Source organism: Myodes glareolus, chromosome 14 (genome assembly GCF_982192425.1).
Source record: "Myodes glareolus chromosome 14, mMyoGla1.1, whole genome shotgun sequence".
NCBI lineage: Eukaryota > Metazoa > Chordata > Mammalia > Rodentia > Cricetidae > Myodes > Myodes glareolus.
Window position 1 is genome coordinate 58,305,394 of NC_142039.1, and position 7,386 is coordinate 58,312,779.

At 42.7% G+C, this 7,386-nt stretch overlaps 1 long non-coding RNA gene across 1 annotated transcript in view; it reads left to right on the forward strand.

Moving 5' to 3' along the window:
- LOC146892048 (uncharacterized) overlaps nt 1-6,184 on the forward strand; it is a 31,882-nt gene extending 25,698 nt beyond the window's left edge. The window contains exons 3-4 of the long non-coding RNA XR_015734885.1: nt 2,299-2,360; nt 5,302-6,184. This is a non-coding gene — a long non-coding RNA (uncharacterized LOC146892048). The remainder of the gene's footprint in view (nt 1-2,298; nt 2,361-5,301) is intronic.
- The last annotated feature ends 1,202 nt before the right edge of the window (nt 6,185-7,386 follow it).

Here is a 7,386-nt window from a genome sequence, read left to right on the forward strand (position 1 = left end):
ATCTGTTCAAATCCTTTGTTCATTTTCTTTCTTTTCTCTTTCTTTGGGTGCTCAGGAATGAACCCAGCACCTAGTGCATGCTGGTTAAGGGCTGTATGACTGGACTCTGCCCTGCTCTGACTGTACTTTGCATCTTGAGACAGGGTCTCATCAAGATGTCCAGGATAGACTCAAACTAAGTTCATAGCCCAAACATTCTTGGAACTTATGATCCACCTGCCTCAGCTTCTCCAATAGCAAGGATGATGAACACAGCCCTTTGACCAGTTTCTAATCCACTTATTTGAGGATGCTGCTGTTATTATTGACTTGTAGGATATCAGATATATCACCTCCAGGTACTTATTTTTCTCTTTTCATTCTTTCAATTATTTCCCTCAATGCCTAGAATACTCCTTGGATATAACACCAAAATGCCGATAACAAATGAAAAATTAGACCAGAGGTGTCATCTTTTCCCCCCTAAAACATCTGTCTGGTCATCAATCTATACATAACATCTACCAGTCTCTCAATTTGTGTTTGCTCCAGCTCTCTGTTTTCAACACACACACACACACACACACACACACGGGTGCACGCACACACCCTCACAAGCACACAATGCATACACACTTTATATTACCATGGCTTTAAATACAATAGCCTCTGAAGAACTACTTGATTTAAACTTCCTTTCCTTGTTGCTGTCTGTTGAGAAGTTGACGTTCTTTCCCACCAGCTTTGGAGAACCTGGTCAGAGGTATCTTCTCCTAATCCCTTGTGTCCATCTGAGCATCTAAAGAGATCTATCACCCACTCAGAGGCACAAAACTGCTCACATTGTCTGAAATGCAACAGCTGTGTGTGTGTCTCCTCACTCTGAGTACTAAACACGCTCTTATGTTACTGGTATCAAAAGACACATTCATTTAATATTGAGATTTATGATTCGGTAAGAAAAACAACACAATGAATTTTTGGATCATTTAAAACTTTTTCTCTTCGAGCATTGGCTGCAGGAGGCTTTCATTAGCATTTAAATCAATGTGTGTTAAAAGTCTATTCTGAAATGAATTATGTCTCTTATGACATTTACTTAAATTTATGAAACATACCAAAATATGTAACTTCAGCAACAACTGTTATATTCCAGTTACAAATTATGATAGGCATTTGTTGCTCATTAGTCAGGGTTCTCTAAAGGCACAGAATTGACAGAATGAATATGCATATTAAAAAGGGATTTAGTAGACTGACTTACAGGCTGTGGTCCAACAATGGCTGTCTCACGCTGGAGATGACTAGAATACCGTTGCTGCTTAGTCCCTGAGGCTGCAAGTCTCGGCAGTCCTAAGACGGTCAGAAGGCCTGGAGGATTCCTGAAGCGCTGTTGGTCTTCAGTCTATGTTGAGATCCCAAAGGACTTAGTCTTAATATCAGTGAGTGAATGCCGCAGCAGCAGGATAAATGGACTTGCCAGAGAGAGCGACGGCAAACAGGCAGAAAAGCAGTTTCCTTCTTCCATAACCGTTTATATGAACTGCCACCAGAAGATACAATTCGAATAGGTCTTCCTGCTTCAAACATCTGATGAAACATCCCTCAATAGAGTGTCCAGCATCTTGGGTTTTAGTTGATTCCAGACGCAGTCAGTTGATGACCAAGATTAGCCGTCACTGCTACCGTCATTGAGATAGATGTGATTGTGCGAGGTCTTTACCGGAGCCTTCTCAGGACACAGCACCATTTTGCCACTCACTGTCCACTGCACCCTCCCCCAGGAACCTTTTATCCCATCGAGGAAGTTCCTGGAGATTTCAGTCCTCATTGTCACATCTGCATAACCCAGCTACGCAAAGGAAATGGGAAACACTCTCATCTGTAGATTCTGTATTTGTTCGCATGTATACTACCATAGTAGCTAAGATTGATTTGTAGTCCTACATCAACTCTTTTTTTTTTTTAAAGTCATGGCTTGTCATGTGTTTTTATTTATTTATTTTTCTCTCACATATTACATCCTGACCTCAGTTCTCCCTCCCTTCTCTCCTCCCAGTCCCCCACCACCACCACTACTACTGTATCCCCTCTCCCTAAGATCTATTCCTCCACCTTACTCTCCAGAAAAGTGCAGGCCTCCCAGGGATATCAACCTGATTTTCTGTCAATGCCTTGTGGTTCTTATAACTGTGGCTCTGTAGTACAGTTTGAAAACAGGGATGATGATACCTCTGGAAGTTCTTTTATTGTACAGGATTGTTTCAACTATGCTAGGTTTTTTGTTTTCCATATAAAGTTGAGTATTGTTCTTTCTAGGTCTGCGAAAAATTGTCTTGAGATCTTGATGGGAATTGCATTGAATCTGAAGACTGCTCTTGGTAAGACGGCCATTTTTACTATGTTAATCCTACCAACCCACGAGCATGGGAGGTCTTTCCATCTTCTAATATCTTCTTTGAAGTTCTTGTGATACTGGTCTTTCACTTGCTTGGTTAGCGTTACCCCAATATATTTTATGTTATTTGCGGCTATTGGGAAAGATGTCTCCATCAACTCTGGAAGTGATTCACAGACACTAGACAGGCATAGGGAGGTGAAAATTTTGTTCTCCAGCACACAGCTTCCCAGCTGAAGTAAACGAAGGCGATGCTCCACTTTTTGTCAACTATCATCCTATAAATAGTGCCTCTCTCAGGACCTAGTCTTCTTAATCTTCTATGTATCTATCCGTCATCTCTCATCTACCTGTAAATCAATCTCTCTCTCTCTCTCTCTCTCTCTCTCTCTCTCTCTCTCTCTCTCTCTGTGTGTGTGTGTGTGTGTGTGTGTGTGTGTGTGTTGGTGATTTCATTGTTTGGCCCCAAGGAAAGTGCTGAAGGAACCAAGCAAGCAAGGAGACTGTATCACTGTATCCCATCTCCTGGAGAACATATGAACATTTGCTGCTTTTCTCAGTGTTTTGACCAAACACCTGGGAGAAGCAGCTTAAGGAAGGTTTATCCCAACTCACAGTAATAAGGACTACAGCTCATCACAGTGGAGAAGGCATGGCAGTAGCTACCAGCTACCAAAGTCAGGAAACAAGCAGTAGACAGAAGTGAGGATGGGCTATACCACCAGAAGGCCTGCCTCCAATAACCTAGTTTCTTCAGTGAGGGTCTACCTCCTCAAGGTCTTACAGCCTTTCGAAACAGTCTGTTGGGAAACCCAGGGGGAAGTTTCTTTCTGCGTGAGCTATGGTGCAGTTAGAGCCACCTCTGTTAGCATACCAACCTCATGCATGAAAGTCCTTCCTTATACATAGGGCATATGTCACCCATTAGATATAAAATCTGCAGGTAGAGCTGAAAACACACACAAAAACAACAAAACCCCTGAAAATAAAGACTACAGCGGTGAGAGCAAATGTAGGCCCCAAGCCTCCCAGCCTCCGGGAAGTTGGATGGCTGTGAGCCAACACTCTGCTTTGAAGGTCCCTGACTTGCTGGACTACAGCCCTGATCTAAATGAATGCCTACCTCCTGGTCAGAGCTGTGCTCCTGTTTTTTACCATCCAGAATACACTTTCTAAAGCAGGTAGAATATTGTAAAGCCTTTCATGTTGCTTGTATGACCCATACAGGACGTCTGCCTGTGTAGCTCTGCTCCATTGACTGTCTAGACAAACAATCTGTTCCAACCTTGCTCTGAATTCAAGCCACACGTCTCTGTTTTGTGACCAACATTTTTATTAGCACTAGCGACTGAGTCCAGAGTCTCATATATGCTGCAAAAGCTCAACCACTCTTTTCTTTCCTTTCCTTTTCTTTTCTCTTTTCTTTTCTTTCTTTCTTTCTTTCTTTCTTTCTTTCTTTCTTTCTTTCTTTCTTTCTTTCTTCCTTCCTTCCTTTCTTTCTTCCTTCCTTCCTTCCTTCCTTTCTTTCTTTATTTTATTTTGAGATAAGGTCATGCTGTATAGCTCAGGGTGGCCTCAAACGTATAATCCCCTTGCTTCAGCTCTCATGGTCACAGGATCTCAGATGTGAACCACAACACCTAGATTAACCCACTTTTTGACTTTGTTTATCTTGGACACACAACTCTCTGCAGCTGAGATAAATGACAATAATGAGAGCAAGCATTTGTCAAAGGCTTGGAGGATAAGGTTAGTTACCCATCCGGTTTCCCTGGAATCCAGTCTCTCAGCCAATCCGCTTATCTCTTCAGACGTCTTGAAAAGACTCACTTATTTTATAAGAAAAAACAGGTTTTCTAATAAATTCATTTAAAGGGATACATACAAGAAAAACACTACATATATTTTCCCCTTGCTCTTTCTCTTAGGGCATGACAAAGTCATGGTTCTATTAGTACCTGAACTGCAGTTTATTTTACAAAGGGACTCAGGTACTCACATAGGTAAACAGAGATAAGAAAATGAAAAAATCCCCATTATTGATCCAAATTTCTACGATAACCATATAGACCTCAAGTGTGTATTTTTAATGTCTTAAACCACAGGGCATGAAAGAGTTAAATCATTTTTGCCAAGGTCTCCCTGAATGTCAGTCAAAGATCTGGGTGTGGAGCCTGTGTTTCAGGAAGCAACTTGTATCCTGATATTTAATCAATGAGGTACTTTGTTTACTTAAGCATTCTCTCTCAATATCTGTATCCCAAGCCCTACAGAGTGGGATCAACACTGTCTGAGAAATTAGGAAGAAAACCTGATCCAAAGCTAGATAAGTTCCAGGTTCTGACACAGGAAGAATAAGTTAACTCCATCTGGGCACAGTAAATGATGACATACAATATCTTCCGTGAAGGTTACCTCTGCCTGACCGCTGTAGCAATTTGTATTCAATTGTATAGGAGCTGTCCTCCCATGAGGGAGATTCCTCAATCCACATTCGTTCATATTCAATGCTTTCTCATTGTAGGAGCATCTCCAAGAATTTGCTATAACAGATTTGACTTGTACTTTCATGAGATACCATCAGTCATCTGAAAGGGTCAAAGGGGGGCAATGGGTGAACTCCATGTGGAAGGGAAACTCCTTCTTTCCTTCCTTCCTTCCTTCCTTCCTTCCTTCCTTCCTTCCTTCCTTCCTTCCTTCCTTCCTTCCTTCCTTCCTTCCTTCCTTGATCATCTGAACCTTCCTTGATTGTACTGTTGGTTGTAGACGGCTTTGCCTCCACTGAAATCGATGGTTGTGGAGTGATCAGTGTTGATTGCTGAAGGTTGGGATGAGTTGAAAATGTATGGGCTTTTTTGTATTTTTTTTTTTTTGGTTTTTTTGTTTGTTTTCCATGCAGTAAACCCCTTGATCTTTACATGCAGGCATTCATCACAAAGAATCACTGGCCTGGTTCGAAGTCCCTGGTCTCTGCTACACCATCAATGCTGGGCCCTCCCTGGGACTATTTTTGGATATCCTGTTCCTGCCCTGTGTGATGGAGATCCTGTAGCCCTGGGCCCACAGGACTGATCCCACCCCCACACTCCAGCAGATCACAGATGGGAGTAGACATTGGGGTGGGCCAACACATAACCCTGGTTCCGAGCCTGGGTAGTTGCAGGGTTGGTCATTCGGCTCTCCTATGCTCACAACAGCCAGGCTGGCTCACTCACACCTCCGCCAACAGGGTCAGCTCTACTGTGCTGCCAAGGCAAGGTGCAGGGTTCACTTCCCCCAAGTGATGCAGCTGGTAAGGGGGAGGATCAGCTTGCTAATGTCATAGGAGGTGAGGGACGAGGGGTGAGGGAGGCGCCTCTTCCCCACCCACACCACTGTAAGACAGACGAGTACTGGGGACAGCTCTCCCATGCTCACAACTTCAGAACTGGCTCACACATACCATTAGTCTTCTCAATGGAGGGGCAGAAAGAGTGCCCCCTTGCTTCCACAGCTCCCTCTGGGTTAACATTGGATGACGATATAATCTACTCAGCTTCCAGAAGAGTGTCATGGTAGCACTGGGCTTTCTCAGCACGTCCATGTTCTGTGCCCTTACAGACAGGTCCACCTCAGCCACCATCCAGACTTTGGGAAGATGCACGGAGAAGCTCAGATGCCTTGCTTCGCTCTTTCTGCACATGCCACTTGCCATGTTCCTGGCTTTTTGTGTTCCTAGAACTTTTCCCGGGTCCTTCATCACTGTCTTTGGGCTCCAGGGTCTAGCTCACTTGGTCTGTGGGAAACACCTGATACCCCCCCCCCCCCCCCCCCCCGTTCCCTGAATAACTCCATGGTCTTTCTCACTAGTGGATTCAGGATTGACTCAACCTGTGCTGGTGAAATTCCAGCCTGGGTTACTCCAAGTCTAGAGAGCAGTCGCCTAATGTGGAACTCTTGTCAAAGCTCCCGGTAGACTCACAGACCTCTGCCCATCCCATATGCCACATCCACATCATCCCAGATTAGACTGCCAGGTGCCACAGTGACCACTCTCTCCCGTCAATGGAAGACATGCTTCAGGCACTCCTCACAGGCAACTTTTGTAATTGTTTTAGAGAGATCCTTAGGGATAGCCCTGGTTTTCATTCTAACTCAATTTGTCTGGAGTCTTTGTCAGGGACCAGGGTTGAGGTAGAGGCTGTTCATAAGTCTCCAGAAAAATATGATGTCCTGTTAGCAAAACAGTCTAAACAATTGTTGCCCCCAAAGTTTTATGTTTTTGCATTAACCATGTAATCCTAGCTTCTTATTAAACAAGATACTCAAGTTTTTCATTCTGGACTTTCCTCTCGATCCATTTGTTTATTTTTCATTCAACTTTTTCTTTCTAATATTTGAATAATGTCTATGAATCAGGTACTGAAAGAAGAGTTCAATAATAATAGTAGGGAATGAACACTATACTAGGAACCAGCACAAGTTAGAATCAAGACTTTATGACAAGTTTTAAGCTAATTTTACTTCAAAATAAAGTGCGATTATTTTTGTAATTATCATGAGTAATGTATTTTATGTAATTGCATTCCCTGTACACAAGTTAATCATATTCACAATTAGAATATGAATTAGAAGTTACACTGCATGTCGCTTGATTACCAGGTAAGAGGGAAGGCCTTTATCCACAGGTCTTCATATAGATAAATGTGTATTCTGGTATTTCCCAATTATGTCCACATGTCTATAAACACATGCATGCGTGTTGATCTTAATAGTTACAAGTAATCAAACTATTTTTAGTTCCCATAAATACAGAGAATTATGAACTTGCAAATATGTGGTGCCCTTTGAAGGTAGTGGCATGGCCTTGGTTAACCACTAAAGTGACTTAGTTAATCACATGCTATCGGATAAATGACTCAAGTTCCAGGTGTTCAACAGAAGGGACCTGTGAGCAATCAGAAATTTGGGGTGACTATCTTGAAGTTTTTTTTGTGGCACACCAAGGCATTTTATTGATAATATAATTT